Source organism: Pinus tabuliformis, chromosome 5_1 (assembly GCF_031772625.1).
Source record: "Pinus tabuliformis cultivar Carrire ecotype Pingquan chromosome 5_1, CPIR1, whole genome shotgun sequence".
Lineage (NCBI taxonomy): Eukaryota > Viridiplantae > Streptophyta > Pinopsida > Pinales > Pinaceae > Pinus > Pinus tabuliformis.
This window is the reverse complement of record NC_142305.1, coordinates 745,793,568-745,816,078: the sequence shown is the minus strand read 5'-3', so window position 1 is coordinate 745,816,078 and position 22,511 is coordinate 745,793,568.

The window sequence follows — 22,511 nt, the reverse complement described above, 5'->3', positions numbered from 1 at the left end:
TCTACCTGCAAAAGTGGATGGTGATGTGGTTCTTACTACACCACGTCATCAAATGGGGGGGTTTGGTGTCAGAGAAGTAATTTTTTATGTTTTTATAAAAAAATGAATAAAAATGGTAATGCAATGCAATTTTATGAAATGAAATATGCCTAATGCAATTTTTGTTTTTGCAGAAATGGATCAACTAGGCAAGAAAACAATGCATACTTTGACACCTCCCCAACAATGATACCAAAAAGTTATGAGCCTCAGTATTGCAACAAGAGTGCTGCAACTCCCAAGGCTACCAACTTAAATGATCAAATTAGGGTTCATTCAAACTTAATAGGGGTCGACACTATATGTGCAACATGCAATGTGCCCTCCTTTCGTTGGTATGATGCAATTAAGTGAATGCCATGAAATCCAAACCTAAAATAATTGCATAATGGAAATTTTACTCTATTTGAAGAAAGGAAACGTAATTACTTTTGTAGAGAGGAAATCCTAGTAATTTTGTAGAAAGAAAATGCTATTCTACTTTGCATGAATGAAAATGTTCATCCTATTTGCAGAAATGTAAACATTAACCTATTTGCAGAGTGTAAATGGTGCATCAAAAGGAATCCTAGTCTATGCAGTAAAAATATCAATTTTGGAAATGTAAACCATAGATTAAGGTGTATGAAACAAAATGGAATCATTCTTCGATCACTTCATTCAATATTGATTTTGTCAAAATATTTCATCAGGTGCTTCATAAACTAATCATTGTTGGGAAAAATGGTGAGAGGGTGAGGGGGAGGGGGGTGAGTGAATCATTATTTTAACTTTCAATATTATGATTTTCCTTTTCAAACAGTATACACTACTTTACTGAAACCAACCAGCGTATGTCCGCAACTATAAAGAATGAAACCAACGTATGTTCGCAACTATAAAGAATGAAACCAACATATATGTAATAAACAACTAATTCATTGTCTTAAATCAGAGTGTGATGCATTAAGCAGTAAATAGATGCAGTAAGAACATAATAAATCAACACACATGAACACCAAGATTTTTCAGGTGGAAACCCAATGTGGGAAAAAACCACCATTGTTGTCATCTTAGTCTTCAATCTTCTTATAATAAAAAGTGTTTACAAATTTTGTACTGGTGCAAACTTTTCTAGTATGCAGGAATCTACCTACTGAAGGCTACAACCTTCTCTCATTTTCCAGCTTCTACTGGAAGGGATCTCCAACCCCCTAACTCTTGTACTGGCTGATATGTTTACCAGTATGTAGGCGCCAACCTATAGAAGGCTACTACCTTCACTCTTCCTCCAGGGACCACATTTCATAAATTTTCAGACTGGATACTCCTGGTACACAACAACACAATATGAAGGCCACATTTCATCAAATTTTCATACCGGACCCATCAGTAACATTGAAGCTCAAAATAAATCACCACTGCAATACAACCATCAAATTACCAATTAGTAAATCTGAGCAATCAGATCACCGTCACCATGACACAGAGCCAAACCCAGAACACTACATCCACAACCAGAACCAACTGCAACCTCAAAATTCATATGTCAAAATGTAGACACTACTTCAATGAAGCCAACCTACATGTATACGCTACTTCATTAACCCAAACTACGTATACCTCTAAAGATACTGAATCATAAAACCTTTGAACCCCAAACCATACCTATCAATGACATTCTGAATATCTACTGTTAATTTACAGATTTCTAAATAGATAGCAGCAAAGATCACCCTTCTCACTTAATTAATCAATCAATCAGACTCAATCTCCTTATACAGTCAGGTATACTTTCAGATCTAATGAAGACATCATTAATAGACAAAAGTAAAACAACATCACTGATAAGATAGATCAATCATCTCTGAACAACAGGATTTTCTTTTGCATACGCTACTTGGAAGTTCCGAACCAACATGTATACGCGCCTTCACTAACGCGAACCAACATATATATATGCAAATAATAACTTATAACTTCACAACTATTTCAGACTTCAGACAAAGCTAGATCATAACATTTAAAGAATAAAACTTGCGTTAGCATTCAGATCTAGCCCATCCATTATCAGATCATACAATAAGTCATTTCAGGTCTCATGAACCTGATCCAACATTGTATCAAAAGGTGCACAAGATATTTCAGATCATATCATAACCATAGCCCTTACAACATAAGATATACTTCAGATAGAAGTATTCATGAAAAAACCCTTTCACTTGCACACTTAGCCCTTTGATCTTCTCCTCCTTATATAGTTTTAGCCTTTCTCAATACCTCGGACCAAAACAACACTTAGAACATGTGGTATTCTTAGAAGAGATCAAATAACCATTACTCCCCTCAATATTGTGGGCTAATACCATGTCATGGACCCTTGGTATTCATTAATATTAATTTTACTTAATTTTCCATCCCATACATGCTTTTCCTCTTGTGAAAGTGTGTGCATACATATACGCTCCTTTTGTTCTGTGAACCCGCTTGTATATGCTACTTGGACTAGGTGAACCTACATATACAACTTAAAATAAATTAAAACGTTCTTTTTCTACAATTTCTTAATCCTTTGTCCCATCATCCCGTTCTTCTATACCATTACCCTGTTACCTCTGAATTGACATGTTACAAAATGAGTTGCTCTTTATCTTATCTGAACTAACCTGTGAGAATGTTTCCATCAATGACAACACCTGTACCATAATGCCAACAATCTCCCCCTTTTGACTTGATGGAAACCATATTGGTGTTGATTGCTTCAAGCTGTAGAACCTGTTGGATATATCAAGCAACACCCAGATATTCTTCATCACTATTAGACAAGCCATCACTATCTTCAAGAGTATAATAACTTCTTCTATTAACAAATTATTTTCTATTACCTTTTGCAGACTCCTTTCCCTTTTCATGATTATCTTTATAAGAACATTTACCTGCATAATGGCCAACTCTACCACAAGAAAAACATTTGAATGGAAGCTTACCTCTGAATCTTCTGGAACCTTGTTGAAGCTTCTTTACAAAGTTTATCTCATCTTCTTCTTAAATATATCCTGATCCCTTGAGATCTTCCTTTTCTTTTCCCTTTGCTGAAGCTTTGAAAGCGACTTGTCTAATAACTGGTGGACCTCCTTTCCTCATGTGAAAGGCATTTAAAATTCCATGAAGTTGAACAACAGTAATAGATTGAAGATCCTGCTTCTCTTTTATGGCAGATATTTTTGACACAAATTTAGAAGACATAGATCTCAAAATTTTCTCTACTAAAGCAGCCTCCTTTGTTTCTTCACACAGATTCTTCATACAATTTAAAATCTCATCTACTCGTTAAAAGTAACTAGAAATAATTTCATCACTACGCATCTTGAGAGTTTCATACTAAATTATGAGAGTTTGGAGCTTAGCATATTTTACTTGGGAGTCTCCTTTGCAGCTCTGAATGATTTTGTCCCATATTTCTTTGGTTGTGTTGAGATGCATGACTTTGATGAATTCTAATTCTGATAGACTTCCTAATAACGCATTGATGACTTTGGCATTATTTTCATAAGATTTATTTTCTGCTGCATCTGTGGGGACTGCTGCTGGATATTGGTATCCTCCTTCCACAATTTCCAAACATCAGCTCCAAGTGACAGAAGATAGGCTCTGGTTCTTGTCTTCCAATATTCTAAGTTATTTCCGTTGAAGATTGATGGTCTAATAGATCCCATGCCTTCATGATTGTTCTGAAGGACCTGCTCTGATACCAATTGTTGGGAAAAATGCTGGGGGGGGGGGCGGTGAATCAATATTTTAACTTTTAGTATTATGATTTTCCTTTTCAAACAATATACACTACTTTACTGAAACCAACCAGCATATGTCCACGACTATAAAGAATGAAACCAACGTATATGTAATAAACAACTAATTCATTGTCTTAAATCAGAGTGTGATGCATTAAGCAGTAAATAGATGCAGTAAGAACATAATAAATCAACACACATAAGCATCACACATGAACACCAGGATTTTTCAGGTGGAAACCCAATGTGGGAAAAAACCATCGCTGTTGTCGTCTCAGCCTTCAATCTTCTTATAATAAAAAGTGTTTACAAATTTTGTAATGGTGCAGACTTTTCCAGTACGCGGACATCTACTTGTTGAAGGCTACAACCTTCTCTCGTTTTCTAGCTTCTACTGGAAGGGAGCTTCAACTCTCTAGCTCTTGTACTAGTTGAAATGTTTATCAGTACATAGGCGCTAGCCTAGAAAAGGCTACTACCTTCACTCTTCCTCAAGGGACCATGTTTCATAAATTTTCACACTAGATACTCCTGGTACACAACAACACAATATGAAGGCCACGTTTCATCAAATTTTCATACTAGACCCATTAGTAACGTTGAAGCTCAAAATAAATCACCACTACAATTCAACCATCGAATCACCAATCAGTCAATCTGAGCAATAAGATCACTATCACTAGAACATAGAGCTGAACCCAGAACACTGCATCAACAACCAGAACCAACTGCAACCTCAAAATTCATATGTCAGAATGTATACGCTACTTAGTGAAGCCAACGTGCATGTATACGCTACTTCATTTAACCCAACCTGTGTATACCTCTAAAGATACTGAATCATAGAACATTTTAACCACAAATTTTACCTATCAGTGACATTCTGAAGATCTACAGTCAATTTACAGAGTTCTAAACAGATAGAAGCAAAGATCACCCTTCTCATTTAATCAATTAATCAATCAGAGTCAATCTCTTTATACAGTCAGTTCTTCTTTCAGATCTAATGAAGACATCATTAGAAGACAATAGCAAAACAAAAACATTGATAAGATAGATCAATCATCTCTGAACAACAGGATTTTCTTATGCATAAGCTACTTGGAAGTGCTGAACCAAAGTGTATACACGCCTTCACCAAGGTGAACCAGCATATATATCTGCAAATAATAACTTATATCTTCGCAGCTATTTCAGACTTTAGACATACCCAGATCATAACATTTAAAGAATAAAACATGTGTTAGAATTCAGATCTAGCCCATCTATTATCAACTCATACAATGAAAAGTCATTTCAGGTCTCATGAACCTAATCCAACATTGTATCAAAAGGTGCACAAGATATTTCAGATCATATCATAACCATAACCCTTACAACATAAGATATACTTCAAATAGAAATATTCATGAAAAAAACCTTTCACTTGCATACTTAGCCCTTTGACATTCTCCTCCTTATATAGTTTTAGCCTTTCTCAATACCTCGAACCAAAACAACACTTAGAACCTGTGGTATTCTTGGACGAGAACAAATAACCATTACTCTACTCAATATTGTGGTCTAATACCATGGTATGGACCCTTGGTATTCATTAATCTTAATTTTCCTTGATTTTCGATCCCATATGCGCTTTTCCTCTTGTGAAAGTGCATGCATACATATACGCTCTTTTTGTTCCGTGAACCCGCTTGTATACACTACTTGGACTAGATGAACCACTGAACCCGCGTATACAACTTAAAATAACTTAAAACATTTATTTCTTCAATTGATTAATCCTTTGTCCCATCATCCTGTTCTTTTGTACCATTACCCTGTTACCTCTGAATTGACCTGTTACAAAGTGGGTATCCCTTTATCAAATTTGAACTGACCTGTGAGAGGGTTGCCATCAAGGACAATACATGTACCATAATGCCAACAATTTCCCCCTTTGGACTTGATGGAAACCATATTGGTGTTAATTGCTTCAAGTTGTAGAACCTGTGATATATATATATATATATATATATATATATATATCAAGCAACACTAAGATATTATCCCCCTTTGACATCAAGGGCAAAGGGAAAACCAAGATATTCTCCCTCTTTGAGATGCACTATGCTGTCCATGCTCCCCCTGAGTACATGCAGAGTTTGCAGAGATAATTTTCAAAAGAATAGCATGACTCTATAACTCAACTAAGTGAGTATGACCTCCCTATCACCAATGACTCATACATACATCAATCACCCAACCAAGTGGGGATATACCAAATGTTCATACATGACTGAAAAATTGCAATTATTACATCATCCTTCCCATGCATAGTGGGGTTACAAATTACATCATATGTCCAAAAGGACTCATTAATAGACTATGACAGACAGAGACATATAATTACACCATAGGTCTTTACATGACCTTTACATCAAATGATGTGAATATCTGAGACCATAGCTGAATTCAACAACCATGATGCCAACAATGTATAATGTTTTTGAAGGCTAATGCTCCCCCTAAACCTGTGCTACCTGTGCATTGTCAACAAATCATTTATCAAGGCATATTCATTGGTCAAATAAACGAACATGAACAAACCATATCAGCAGACTGTAACCATCAATATCAAACTGAACACCCATGCCAAAAACTAATTTTGAGTCTGAAACATTGTTTTTTAATCAGAAAAACATATATGCTCTTGCAGCCACATAAACTAGCGTATATACACGAATCTGCTTCATGAAACCTGAGTATATGAAACATTCATCTGAAAACTGGATTTAACAACAAGATGATGCAAAAACTACTCCCAATTTTTGTCTGAGATATTCAAATGTTTTTCTGGGAAGGGGTTTGGTAAATATATCAACAAGATGTTCTTTGGAGGGAACATACTCCAATTTAACCTTATGTTCAATAACTTGTTCTCATAGAAAGTGGTACTTAATGGTTATGTGCTTGGTCTTGGAATGCATGACTGGATTTTTCGAAATACTAATGGCACTTGAATTGTCACATAGAATGGAGATGGGTGGAGAACATGTGATTTGAATATCTTGAAATGTTTGCATCATCCAAAGTAGTTGTGTGCAGCAAGATGCAATAGCCAAATATTCTGCTTCAGCTATAGATAAGGCAATCAAACTTTGTTTCTTGCTGAAACAAGACACTAATCGTGATCCCATATAGAATGCATCTCCACTAGTTCTTTTTCAATCATCAACATTTCCTGCCCAATCCGCATCTGTATATGCATGAAGAGTGACATCTGTATCTTTAGGATACCATAGACCAAAGTCTTGAGTTCCTTGGAGATATATGAATATTATTTTTGCAGCCTAAAGATGTGATTCCTTTGGATTGGCTTGGAACCTTCCAACAATTCCTACTTCATGTATGATATCTGGTCTGGTACATGTTGGATAAATATTAAAGTATACTTCCAATCATAGATCTGTACGCTGGTTGATTCATTGTAGGAGATTCATCGTTAGAACTAAGACTACATCCTGTTACCATTGGGGTACATATTGGTTTGGAATCTTCCATTATGTAGTTCTTCAGAATTTGCATGAGATATTTAGTTTGTGAAAGAAAAATGCCATCTTTTGTTTGTTGTACTTGTAGACCAAGAAAATAAGTTAGTTCACCAAGTAAAGACATTTCAAATTCTTGCTGCATAACAAAAGCAAAGTTATGACTCATAGATTCTTCATTGCTGCCAAAGATGACATCATCAACATAAACAACAATAATTCACAGTTTATCATTCTCAATTTTTGTATATAAGTTGTTGTCTGCAGATCCTTTTGTGAAACCTTGTTGTTGAAGATATTTGTCAAGATGATAATACCAAGCCCTTGGAGCTTGTTTCAGTCCATATAGAGCCTTTTTGAGCTTGCATACAAGCTTTGCATCATGTCCTAAAATGAATCCTTCTAGTTGTTCAATATCAACTTCTTCTTCTAAATCTCCATTAAGAAATGCAGATTTTACATCCATTTGATATACTTTGAATTTTCGAAAACTTGAAAGAGAAATAAACATTCTTATGGAACAATGTAAACTTTGAAACGTGAACTATAAACTCAAAACGAGACTCTCGTCAAAAACCCCGAAAAAACATGAAAAACAATGCTAAAAACGAAAAGTGTGTACACTGGAACGATGTTTTTTTTTTTAGGGTCAATTTTGAATATGTTTTAAAAATGATAGTAAAAGCGATTTTTTTGTGCAAAAAACACCCTAAAAATGAAAAGTGTTGATACTGGAACGATGAACTTTTTTTATGGTCAATTTTCAACATTTTTAAAAAATGCCAGTAAAACCGAATTTTTATGTGCAAAAAACACCCTGAAAATGAAGAGTGTTGATACTGAAACAATGAATTTTTATTTTTTTTAGTGTAAATTTTCAACATTTTAAAAATAATGGTGTAAAAGATTTTATCATAACTCTAAAAGACATTAAAATTTCAAAAGAATAATGAAAACATAAAATTTACAATAAAAACAAAAATTAAAACAATGAAAAAAAAAGTTAAAAAAATAACAAAACATAAATAAAAATATATATTAAAAACAAAACATAAAATTAAAAAAAAAAAAATCAATCATAAAAATGTTAAAAAAAATTAACCTATAAAAGATAAGAATTAAAAAATTAAAGAAATATAAAGAAATAAATAATAATAAAAACATATTTAAAAAAAAAAATAACAATTTTTTTAATCTCGTAAACCATAAAAAAATTTGGGAAAAAATAACAAAATTTAAAAAAACTATAAAATTAAGTAAAAATAGGAAATTTTTAAATAGCATTAACAAAAACTAAAAAAAAATAAAAATTAAAAACAAACTAAAAAAAAAAATTAACAAAAACAATGTAATTTTTTTTTTTTTTAATTACTAAAATTAAGATTAAAAATATTAAGAAAAACCCTTAAAAGACAAAAATATGCTGAAATTAAAAAGAAAAATCCAAAAAACAATTAAAATTTTAAAAAACATACATATTTTCAAATATATATATATATATATATATATATATATATATATATTCTTGTTAAAAAAAAACATTTTAAATTTTATATTAAAAAATTTAAATTTAAATTTAAAATTTAGATTTGACATCAATTTACCAAAAAAAAAACCTTTTAAAATTAAGAAAAGCCAAATCTATTTTTTATTTTTTTTAAAACAACATTTAAAATATTTAAAAATATATATATTTTACAAATATATATAACATTAAAAAAACATTCAATTTATTTTTTAAATACAATTAACATATTTAACAAAATTGATTTTTTTATTAAAAAAACAATTTTATTGGTCACCGCCTGGCCGCCCGTGGGGGCGCGGCCTTGGGCGACGGAGCTGTTCTCGGAATCGGATAGTCACCTCCTCAGGCGGTCCTGCGGTGGCTATCTGATTCTCGGCCATCGCCCGTGGGGGTGCGACCCTACACGGCAGAGCTGCAAGCAGCTCCGCTGTCCAGGGACACGCCCCCACGGGCGACCAGGCGGTGGCTATCCAATTCCAAGAATTGGATAGCCACCCCCACAGGTGACCAGGAGGTGATTATCCGATTCTGAGAATCGGATGGCCACCCCCATGGGCGGTCAGGTGGTGGCTATCCGATTCTGAGAATCAGACAGCTACCACCCGGCCCCCTTTGGGGGCATGGCTCTGGTCAGTTCATGACCGCCCATGGGGGTGGCTATCCTATTTTCGGAATCGGATAGCCACCACCCAGCCGCTTGTGGGGCTGCGAACCTGGGCAACGGAGCTGCATGCATAAATATTTTTTAAAGTTTTAATCTTAAATATATGTTTTTTAAAAGTTTTAAATGTTTTTTTTATTTTTTAAAAATCGAAAATATATGGTTATATATATATATATATATTTATATTTATATTTATATTTTTAATTGGTTTTTTTTTTTTTGGGTAAGTTTTTGTTTATGTTTTAATAAAATTTTCTATTTTATAGTTTTTAATTTTAATTTTAATTTTAATTTTTTTCCAATTTTTTTTATTTTTTATTTTTTAATGGTTTAGGAGATTATTATTATTATTATTATTATTTTGTCTCTTATATACACACACATACACACACACACACACATATATATATATATATTATTTTATTTTATTATTAATTAATTAATTTTATTTTATTTTTATTTTTTATGTCAAAAAAATTTGACATAACAATTTTTAAAGTGTAAAAAAATGTAACATTTAAAAAAAAATCCAGTTAATACATTAAAAAATGTAAAGTGTAAAAAATTGTTAAATTTAGAAAATGATTATTTACATTTCATACATTAAAAAATTTAAAGTAAAAAACTAGGTCTTTTAAAAAAAGGGTCTGATGCAGAATCACCACTTTTTAAAATCAACATGCAAATCACTAACATTCTAAAATGTAATGTACATAAAAATTTTAAAGTGCCAAAAACTATGTTCTAAAAAAATATGTGTATTCTGCGTCGCTCCTTTTCAAAATCGGGTCACTTTTTTGCTATCTCTACGAAACGGTTAACAATATCAATGCCCATTTCAAATTTTACATTGTTATGGCTTCAAGTCTGGCAACAGGTGCAAAATTTTCTTCAAAGTCTATACCTTCTTATTGAGCATACCCTTTACAAACAAGTCTTGCTTTGTTTCTAATAACCTCTCCATTTTCATTCAACTTATTCTTGAATATCCATTTTGTTCCTATAACATTTTTATCATGAGGTCTAGGAACTAATTCCCAAGTATCATTATTTTCAATTTGGTCAAGTTTTTCATCCATGGACTTAACCCAACATTCACCTTTGTTAGCTCCATTAACATTATGTGGTTCTATGGAGGATTGTAATGCTAGATAACTAGAAGCTCCTACAACAATTCTTCTTGCCTGTACTCCATACCCTTTTTCTCCTAGAATTTGAGATTCTGGATGATTCTTTTGAACATACTTGGATGGAGCCTTTTGCATGTCAGTTGTATATTCTTCCGATGCTTCATTGGTTTCTTCCTCTATATCATTTCGATTTGATACGGGAAAGCATTCACCGTCTTCATCATTATCATCTTCCTTTGTTGATTTCACCTGTTCTGGATTTCTACATGCTTCATCGATTACAACATCAATGCATTCAACAATTTTTTGAAGTCTCTTATTATAACATTTGTATCCCTTACTTCTAGATGAATAACTAAGAAGTATTTCTTCGTCTGGTCTGGGTTCAAACTTACCAAGTTTTTCATCAGTCTTTTTGATGAAACATTTGCTTCCAAAAAATCTGAAGTGTTTTACAGTAGGAGGCTTACCATACCAAAGTTCATATGGAGTTTTATCACTATTGACACAAACATGATATTTGTTGAGAATATTTAATGCAGTATGAGCATCTTCACCCCAGAAGGTGTCAGGAGTTCCAGATTCATCAAGCATATCTCGAGCCATTTGTTGAACTGTTCTATTCATTCTTTCCACCACACCATTTTGTTGAGAAGTTCTGGCAATAGAGAACTGTCTTTTTATTCCATGTTGTTCACATAATTCAAAATTCTCATCTGATATGAATTCTCCTCCCCAATCAGATCTGAGAGATTTGATTTTTAGATCTAATTTGTTTTCAACTAAAGCTTTGATAATTTTAAACTTTTCAAATGCTTCATCTTTATGCTTTAGTAAACCAATCTAGCACATTCTAGAAATATCATCAAGGAATAAAATGTGGTATTCTTCTCCACGAGGTCACTTTTTCCTTGTTGGCCCACACAAATCAGTATGAATGAGCTTAAGAGGCTTACTTGTTTTTTTTTTCTAAATTAGGCTAATTCTATTAAGTAAGGAAACTATCATACACAGAGGCCGAAGCTTGTACGTAGCTATGCCAGAAGAGAGGCATCAACCAACAAAAAAAAAAACTAGAATTGAACTGCCCAGAAGGGAAACAAGTTCTTAACCCAAGGTTTTCAAAAATATAGTTTTGCTTCCCACGCAGGGGAAACCAGCAAATGAACAAGTTTTGCATCATTGTATCTAAAAAACTAAAAAAGGAAAACCCATATGAAGAGCTTAAAGTGGTAGTGTTCCCCCAAAAAACCATTGAAAGTCAGAAACTGAAACACAAGTCCCAGTGAACCTAAGACACGTGGTGGTTGAGCGGCAGTTTACCAGGCAGGCACATGGCACATTGAAGGTCCGCAAGGTGGCAATCCAAGTGATGATCACAAATCATCGAGGTGGCGGTTAGGGACGTGGTGGCGACAGAGGCTGCTCCTCCTCAATGAAACATCTGTAATCTTCCATGGCGCCACTTGCCAGTGGTTGAGCTTCCGTGTCACCTGCCTGCGTCTCTGGTTGCTCTTCCTCGATGATGCAGTAGTAATCATTGATGACCCAGTTCATCTTCTGAGCCGGTTCCATTTCCTTCCTTGCGCGTCTGGTTGGCAGTTCTGAGCTTCGTTCCCCTGCACCCTGAAGACTGGACTGAGCCAATTCTATTTTGGCCTTGGGTTGGCTGCTTCCCGCAGTGGTGCAACCTCCCACTGAAATGCTAGAGAGCCTCATGGCTTTTGTGCAGCCCTCACCCATTGCTCTGTGATCCTCAGGAGCGGTAATTCGAGCGCCAACCTCAGAGTCTTGAGCCTCTAGATTTTGCTTCTCCTCATGAAAACTGATGGTAATGGTTGCAATGATGAGGCGCTGGTTCAGGGCAGAGCGAAAGGTAAATTGAGCATTTTGGGAGTGTGGTAGAGGAGTTGTCGGAGTGCTACTGGGAGAAGGGCCGGAGGTGGAGGGAGGCGTAGCAGAGGCCCCCAAATGGAAGCGTCCTCTGCCACTGCGAGTATTGGGGTAGCGGCTCGTGTGCTGCTCAGCATGGAGGAGGTGGTCTCCGAAGCTGGCGAGTGCCTGGAGCGGGTCAGGCTACCTCTGTTCCCACCCCTACGGCTGCGCATCCTATGGCGCACCATGCTTTCGGCACTAGAAGGCGGGTTGTGGTCCAAATTGGGCTCAGAGGGCTGCAGCGTTGCAGTGGAGCGGACAGGCAAATCAACAGAAGGATGAGCTACCAGGGCCGAGGGGATGTGAATTTGCAGATTCAAGTTGTGGTTAGAATGAATGCCCGAACCAAAGTCGATGTAGCAATAAAGATAGCATCGTCTACCAGTGGTTGTGCGGGAGTTGGGCGCCACCACTGCATGAGGGCAGAGGCATTGCAGGGGCTGAGGTTGCAGAGGAGGAATTGCAGGAGCGACAGAGGTATTTTCCCAAGAGCCCATCGTCGCTTTGAGTCGAGGTTGAGGTCGGTTATCAGGGTGGCAGCAGTATTCATTCAAGGTGCATTCATTGTTGTAGTTAATGCCATCTTTGAATTTCTGTGTTGCCTTGTGGGAGGCCATGTGTGTTCTCCACATGCCAACCCAGTTGGCAGCCACCTTAGCGACCGCCATTTCCACCCGCATCCAGGGCAAGAGGCTTACTTGTTGATCCTTCTTTGGCATTGAATTGAACTATGTTTTCTTACCGAATTGACATGGTTTGCAGATGGTATTTTCTGGGATGATGATATCTCGAATGTCACGAACCACCTTGAGTCTGTATGTTTTTCTTATTTGAGAAAAGCTTAGATGCCCCAATCTTCTGTGCCATAACCAGTTCTCTTCTGTTTTTCTTAGATAGCATTGTTCTTGACCTCCTTTTAGTATATATAGATTTCTTGGAGTTCTTGTACCTTTGATTATGGCCTTTCCTGTGTCAAGCTCACGAAACACACATTCTTTTGATCAAAACACAACTTCATTTCCTTGATCACACATTTGATTAACACTCAACAAGTTATGCTTTAAACCATCAACATACATAACACTTCCATCTTTAACCTTTTCTTTTAAATAAACAGAACCCTTACCCTTAATGACAGCTGGTGTGTCATTTCCAAAAGAGACATTCTTTTCCTTTTCTAAAGCTTTGTAAGAAAGGAGTTTATCTTTATCACCTGTCATGTGTTTAGAGCATCCGCTATCAATGTACCACTGATTTTCTTGTCCTTCTGCAAATAGATCTATGCCACATCTTTTTGACTGAAATTCCTTCCTTTTCCATACCTTGGAATTTGATGATGTTTTTTCCTTTTGAATTGTTGGCCGAAATTTTCTCCTGCATTCAGATTTTTCATGACCAAAGCTATTGTAAAATGAAAATTCCATTTCATTTTCAAGAGGAAAAAAGTTATTATAAGAGCTTTTCTTGTTTCCTATCACACTCCTTTCTTTTCTTGCTTCTCTAGTCATGATAGTCTTGTAAGAAACACATTGAGCAACTTTATGACCAAAGTTATGGCATGAAAAACATTGTCCAATAAAGAAGAAGTTTTTGTAATCATAAAATATTTTGGTGTTGTTCACCTTTTGATTGGTGCTTTTATTGATGTTCACCCCTGGAGTAAAATGAGAATGATTTACCTAGGGAGTACCTTTAGGCTTTTGCCGAGGATTGATGCATTGTTCACTGGTTTTTGTTGCGTCAAGATAGATTCTGGTGTTAACTGAAGGATTTTCTGGTCGATGTGTCCCCAGTGTATCCAAGACCACTGTTTATAAGCGGAGAACATTGAATCTTAATGATTCCATCTAAGGTTTCTAATCCTTTAGCAATTCTAAGATTAAGAGATTTTGTCTTCTAAAGTTCTTTTCTTAGACCCACTACTTCACATTCTTATTTTTCATTGTGCTTTTCTCTTGCAATGAGTTGATGTGTCAAAGTGTTTATGACCATATTATTTTCTTCCAAATAGGTTTTAAGTTGAGTGATTTCATCAAGAAAATCTTTCTCTTCTAAGGCATCCATAAAATCATCATTGTCATAAGTCATGAGTGGTTTAAAATCTTGTTCAGATTCATCTTTATCACTACTAGACAAGCCATCACTATCTTCATGTGTAGAAATTTTGAATAATATGACACTTATTCATAGAGATTATCTTGATTATACACTATTGCGGAATGCATGCATAATACATAACCTCCTCTACGTTGATCATCAATTTGCAGTATTCAGAAACAATCGCATGCACACATTGAAGTATCAATCACACATATCAACACAATATATCACGGGGAAAGCATACAGCTGAAAACCCCCAACTATCTGTATATTATATTGATTGAGAACATGTAACAATACATAGTACAATACTCCTCACAAGTACTTAGTACTATCTCCACCTGTTACACACAAACTAGCTCAGATCTGAAGCCTCAAATCTCCTCCACTATTTGCCTGCCTCCACTGCGCAATCCTGCATGAGAATAATGATGAATGGCTGAACCAAAATCGTATTTCCTTGGCTGAACCACGCAATCCTCATTTGCATTACTCAATCCATGCATGTGCACAATCTCATGCACAACTATAGTCACAACTGATAGCAATCTCAACCTCTAACACCTGTGTCCACTGAACTGTCCATGCACTGAGTTAACTGATGTATTCTTTAGTTGCTTTATGAGTTAATAATTAGTGAATTAATTAATAATTAATTCACACAACTCATCACTAGTGTATTCTTTATTTAGAATAAAATACAACTAGTTCAACCAAGTCAAACTGAACACAACTCCATCAACTCCTCAATCAACTCTGTCACATGGAATAAGTCGATCTTGCGGACAAGATAGACCTTCCTAGAATCTAAATAAGACCTAATGACAAGCAAACCAACCAGACACTATCTTTCTCTAAATATGCTTTTATAAACAATAGCAAACAAGTGTTTTTAGGGCCTACCTTAGGTCCAACGCTAGCTTGTGGATGCCCTCGCTCCTTCGATCCAAATGAGCTCCTTTTCGTGAATCTGCAAACACAAACAAGGCAAACAAATTAAATAGCACCTGAAAAGCCAATTGCATAAAACATATTTAACATGAAAGTCAAGGAGTCCATGAAACAAATAACATAAGATACTTGTTGAGAAAAATGAGTTTGATTGTATTAATTCAAAAGAAAAAGAACTTTACAACCTTTGCCTTGACGCTGTACAAGCTCCTCCCAGGGTCCAGCAAGAAGTCTCCTCTACTTTGACAAGTTTCACTCACTCCCGAATGAGGCCAAAAAGATGTGTGATCTCTCCTCTTAAGCTCAACTAGGAAGTCTTGATTTCACCAGCATTTACCCTCAAAAATGTTCAGCTTCTAACCTCTCCAGCAACCAGCCCAATGCCTGTATTTATAGTGCAATGGAGGGAGGTTACTAGGTCCTCCTTCAAAGGGATAAAGCCCTCCTTCAAAGGGATAGCTCCTCTCATCAAGGGATTAGCTCCTTCTCTTTTGGGATGCATGAACCACCTCAGAGCGAACAATCCACGTCAAAATTCCTTCTAGAAACCTCTAGAATTAACCCAAAGTGAGTTTTTTAAGATAAAACTTGCGCCTTTTGACTTTCACAGGGGTCCGCACCTACACCGTTAGGGACAGAGCGGGCAGGTCCGTAGTTTTTGTACACATAAGGTGCGGGACCGCAGGTGACCATGAGAGAAAGTGCGGAACCAGAGTTACATTGATTTTTAATGTCTTTCTCTCATTTCCAGAGCTTGATTTGAAGAGCTGAGGTCTAAGACTTGCTTAGGAGGACAGTACAAGTGATGATAGACTCATACTGACTGCAAATAATCATGGTGACGATATTTTTGTGTAACAGATTGCCCCCTAAAGTGCGAAGTCTGTAGTAGATGAGGATTTCTTATCATTTAGGAAGAGTGAAGTACTTTATCATTTCGAGGATCATCTTGTGGAGAACCCGGTTGGAACCTGTAAAAACATTCAATGCAAAATATATATATGAGATCATATCATCGTTGAGGTAGGCATTCCCATGCTCAGATCAAAACTTACTAGAAAAACTAACTACTGCTCTGATACAGGAATGATCTTGTAAAACATCACAAGTATAGACTCATGTGGACACAGTATGGGCGCAGCCATCTGTTTATGAATAGTCCATCATATAATGAATACAAAATTCCTCGTAGCCTGGATTGTGGAAACTAGATCCAGGGTCTTCATTTCTACTTCCCGAAAGAGTACGATTCTATCCATGCGAATGAATGTATTGATGTCGAACATGGTAGAAACCACTTGATTACCAGTCAATGATGTAAACTGTTAACAAGTGTGAGAGAAACCACTAGTGATGTCAATGGCTCTCAAAGTACCCAGTACAATCCATGAGATGCGAATAAATGTGTTGATGTCGAGCATGTCACGGAATCCTTTGATCGCAAGTCAATGATGTAAACTGTTGTCAAAGGTGAGAAACCTGTCATTGATGCATGCAGATCTCAAGGTACTGACGATTCCTAGATCATCTTTCTAGATAATGAGCTGATGTCGATAGAAAGCGATCTGTCGTAGGCAAGCCCACAACACGAAATCATAGATCAAGTTGAAGAAATTTAGTTGCAAGAACTGACTCAGGGATGGTCAAGATGGATGACAGATATTTTGCAGATGAATGGCTTATTGGCAGTGACCTCTTGAACACATAATGACATGACAGATGGTTTGATGACAATTGACCCAAAGTTAATACCCAGAAACCGGCTGAAGACTTTCAATGTGGTTTGATCAACTGTTAGGCAAAGGATTTCCCAACCCAGGTGAATAAAAGTGTCGTGTTCAAGAGTGGTTACAAAGTATGACAAACAGGCTCATTTTTCTCTCTTTTCCCCCACCATTTCTGGCAAGTACCTCTTTATTTTTGACAAGCTTGAGGAGGATAACATTTGCTTGATTATAAGCTCATCCTTCGGACGAGTCCAACTTAGTTTAAATTCGAACCCTAAGAAGGAGTGGTTCGTTCCTGTTTGTAATTGAACAGGTCCTTTACTGTGAAATTTTAACGAGTCCAGTATAGGAGAAACTCGGCGTTTTTCAATTTTAGAGAATCTGAAAAAACTTAAGAAGACTCCATTGCGGGCCTGTGGACCCCGACTTTTTCTCCATTGGGAAAAAGCTCGGGGTCCGCACCTTCCGTGTAGAAAAAGTGCGGTCCCACGCACTGTGTCTAACCCGGAGGGTGCGTACCCCGCCGCAAGGGTTTTGAACCCAAAAATTCTAAAAAATGGACCAGCCAAAATATTTTCTAGCAATTTAATTAATCTTTATACTTGATGCAGAGAGTACATCATGCTAGATTGGCGTGAACGAGAGCATGAGGACGTGGATGCTGCCGCATGGAATCATCAGCCTTCACTTGATGCTTTGAGGGCGTGCGGATTGTACAAATTCTGGGCCATTCCTGGCATGAGGGCTCAAGTGGATTTCTTACAGTGGCTGGTTGACAGATGGAGCATACAGGACCAGTGCTTCTTCATTGGCGGCCACCAGCTCGAAATCGAGTCGGCGGACATTTATTTCTTGACTGGTTTGCCTAAGAGAGGTGAAGACTTGACTCTGCACGGGACTAGGCCAGGTGGCCAGTCTGTCGATAGCCTCCGGCTAGAGTACTGCAACAGCCAGGCTAGAGACAAAGGGATAGACATAAATACCATATCCCTTCCTGAACTCATGGTGATTGCATTTACTTTCACCAGACTTTGCGGAGCTGCCGCATTACATATTGCCACCGGATCCCAGATGCGTATGGCAGTTGATTGCTTTCGAGGCACCATCTTCAACTGGTGCGATGCTGTGTTGGCCAATGTGAAAGGCCAACTGACCAGGGCCAAGAACGGGTGACTAAAGACCTTTGGTTGTGGGGCTTTGGTCGTGAGTTTTGGCCTGGAGAGGGTTCCTATGCTGATCCCACAACACCTTACTGTTGGAGCTGGGCTTCCTCGAGAGCCCAAACTAATGCGATGGGTCGCAGTCATGGCCCGTCACCCGGACGAGAGGACAGAGGTTGCTTGATTCAAACCTGAGTATTTCCAATGGCTGGAAAACCAGGTCTTTTCCATTAAGGACTTCCCTTACACTGGGATAGATTTTCTTGGTGACCCAGACATGGCTCTTCCACCAGGAGAGCAGTGGGACGAGTTAGGTAAAATCCTTTCCAACATTTTTCCTATTTTTATTTTTTTATTTTTCCATCGTCTCAAAACTGATAGTAAAAATTTTAAAATGCAGATGTGGGTCCACAGCGACCAGCCGCTCTCCGGCCTTTCAAGGGGAGGCAACCAGTTGCACCCGCGCCAGCCCCACAGGACGAATCAGCAGAGCTTTTGGCCGAGTTGGAGGGTCATCTCGAGCGCTTGACAGGAGATATTCCTGAGACCACTATAGATGACATTCCTCTTCGACTTCAGCGCTATGTGATTGGAGTCCCGGGACCTTTTAGGAGGTTCCTTTGCAAGGTGGCCTGTGTAGTGGTTTCTTATAGAGATCATCACCAGTGATAGGATGATCGCCTATTGTGGGCACATGTGACATTTTTGTTTTTTGTACTTATCATTTTTGCCGATCATAAGGTGTTTTTCAACGTATGATCGAAGACGATGTATTTTTTGACACACTCCATATATATATATCACTATTACCTGCTTATCTTGTTAATCATGTTATGGAATGATTTTAAATTTACATGTATGATTATTGCAAATGTCTATTTAACATTCGAGAAGCAATTGCATCTGCTAATGCATTTAAAGACCTTGGAATATGCTGATATTCAATATAATCAAACTCACGTTCCAAGAGACGCACTCTCAAAATAATCTTAATAACACTGGATTTCTAATGGCATACACTCTATTAAGTTGTAATACAACGAGTTCAGAATCTAACCTTACTATCAAACTCCGAATCCCAAATGAAATAGATTCAGACAATAACTCAATCACTGCACTGTACTCAGCAATGTTGTTCGTTGTTTGACCGAGGCTTACCCCATGCATAGATACTAACTCGTCAGAGGGCGAATAGATAACCCAAGCTGCGGAAGAGATGTTCCGTGTATTACGACAAGCACCATCAGCAAAACCAATGTATGTTTGGAGAGGCATCGACATCTGCAATATCAAGAGTAAAACCAAGATAAGCAGGAATAATGACGAAAAAACACTCTCTAAGCTAAGCACACTGTTTAAACTAAAACACACCAGCTAGAAAGAAAAACTATCCTAACTAAAAATCTCCATACCCATTCTTTTAAGCATAATACCTCTTCAAGTAAAGGCCATTTCTCGGTTTACCCAAAGAGTCCCCATCAAAGTCTACCAATTCATAAGCCCCTTTGGCTAGCTTTCGCTTGACAACATAGGGACCATGCCACATAGGAACGAATTTTCTAGCGCCTAATTTATCATTAGCTTGATCATAAACTAAGACTAGATCTCCTTCCGAAAAATTTCGAGGGGTCACATTTCGATCATACTGAGCTTTCATCCGTTTTGCGTGAGTCTCGATCGCCAATGCAGCGTCACGTCGATTCTCATCTAATTGAGCCAAGTATAACAAACGCTTTTCCTCTTCGGAAGTGGATGGAAGTAAGTCGATGGCCATTTGCAGTGACGAGATTTCGCATTCAATGGGTAACACAACTTCCAAACCATAGACTAGTTGGAAAGGAGTGAACCCTGTTGATGTTTTTACTGAAGTTCGGTACGTCCAAAGCACTGAAAATAGCATGTTGTGCCAATTCGACCGATGAATCCCAATGATTCGTCGGATCATGATAACTAAAACTTTGTTGATGGACTCAACCAGACCATTCGCTTGTGATAATAAGGGTTTGAACTATCATGATGTAAACCAAGCTGGCCTGTAAGTTCGGTCATCATAACGTTTCGAAAATGACGCCCATGATCAGTTATTATCGCTTGCGGGACACCAAACCTAGCAATTATATGATTGAACACGAAAATTGCAGTGTCTTGCCGCCTGCCTCGAATGTAGGCATCGCCTCGGCCCACTTAGTAAAATAATCTACCGCAAGGATGATATACGCATGCCCCCTGGCCGAGTGAGGGTTACATGTAATAAAATTGATACCCCATTTGGCAAAAGGACCAACGACAATTATAGGGTGGAGAGGAGCAGGTGGAGCGCGCATCTTACGATCAAAAATCTGGCAGTTGTGGCAATTTCAGACCGTTGTAATACAATCTTTAAATAAAGACGGTCAAAAGTAGCCAGCGCGCAATATCTTTTGGGCTGTGGAAAACCCAGACATATGACCGCCACACGCTCCAGAGTGACAGTCATTTAGAACCCTTTCAGCTTCCTCGTGAGTTAAGAAATGTCGAAAAACAAAATCCGCCCCATGGCGATAAAGAGTATCTCCAATAATTCTGAATTGTTGGGACTGGAATCGAGTTTTCCGACGTTCTGACCTTGAAATTTCTGGCCGAAAGGATTGGGTCTGGAGATAAACGATGATATCCCCATACCACGGATCTAAAGTGCTGATTAGAAACAAGGATTCGTCCGCAATGGGCTCCTCCGCCACAGTTTCTGTGTCAGCACGCGGGAAGTCACACATTAACTCCGCAAAAACTAAAGATTTCTTAGACTTAGATTTCTCAAATTCCAAGTCGAACTCTTGCAGGATAACGATCCATTTAGAGTACTTGCCCCCTAGCAATTGCTTGGTCAAAATGTAGATCATAGGGTTGCAATCCGAAATTACCGTAGTTTTACGTAGTAGAATGTAGTGACGAAAACGTTGGACAGCTTGGACGGTTGCCAATGCCAATTTCTCCACATGTGAGTATTTTAGCTCAGTTGGATTTAACGTTCGACTAAGGTAATATATCACATGTTTAGTTCCTGATTCATCTTCCTGAACTAGGACCATTCCAATGGTGGAATGAGAAGCGGCGAGATACAAGAAGTAATCTTGGTTGTAGTTGGGAGGATGCAACAACGGTGCATGGGTCAACGCGTGTTTGAGTGCATCAAAAGATTTCTGAGCTATCTCATCCCAATAGAATGGAGTGTTCTGTTTCAACAACCGGGTAAAACCCTTTGTAACCTCGGCATAGTTAGGAATGAATCGTCGTAAAAAGTTTGCTTTCCCCTGCAAACTTTGGAGTTGGCGAAGACTCGAAGGAGGAGGCAATTTGATGATAGCTTCGACCTTTAAGGGATCAACGCGAATGCCGGCTTTCGAAACTACAAATCCCAACAATCGACCCGTTTCTATACAGAAGACACATTTGTGTGGGTTCAACCGAATATGATAATGCCTACACCTCATAAAGATTTCTCGTAAATGGACAAGGTGATCAGCTCGATGTAATGAATGAGCAGGCAAGCCATCGAGATAGGGTTGCACAATGTGCTTGATCTCATGAAACGCATAAGACATCGCCCTTTGAAAAGTTGCTCTGGCATTCTTAAGCCCAAAAGGTAATTTGCAATAAGCAAATGTCCCCCATGGACAAATGAAAGCCGTTTTTGGTTGATCGGTAGGTAGAATGTTGATTTGATTGTATCTGGAAAAACCGTCCATAAAGGAGAATATTTCGCTGTCGGCACAATCATCAATGATTTGATCGATATAGGGAGTTGGATAATTGTCCTTTGGACAGGCTCGATTAATGTCCCTATAGTCGATGCATATTCTTATTGTTCCCTGCTTTTTGTTAACCGGAACAATATTCGATACCCAATCTGTTAACGGGATCGGATAAATGAAACCTGCTTTCAACAGTTTTTCAACTTCTGCTTTAATTGCAGCAGCTTTTCGCTGGTGAATCTGACGCAA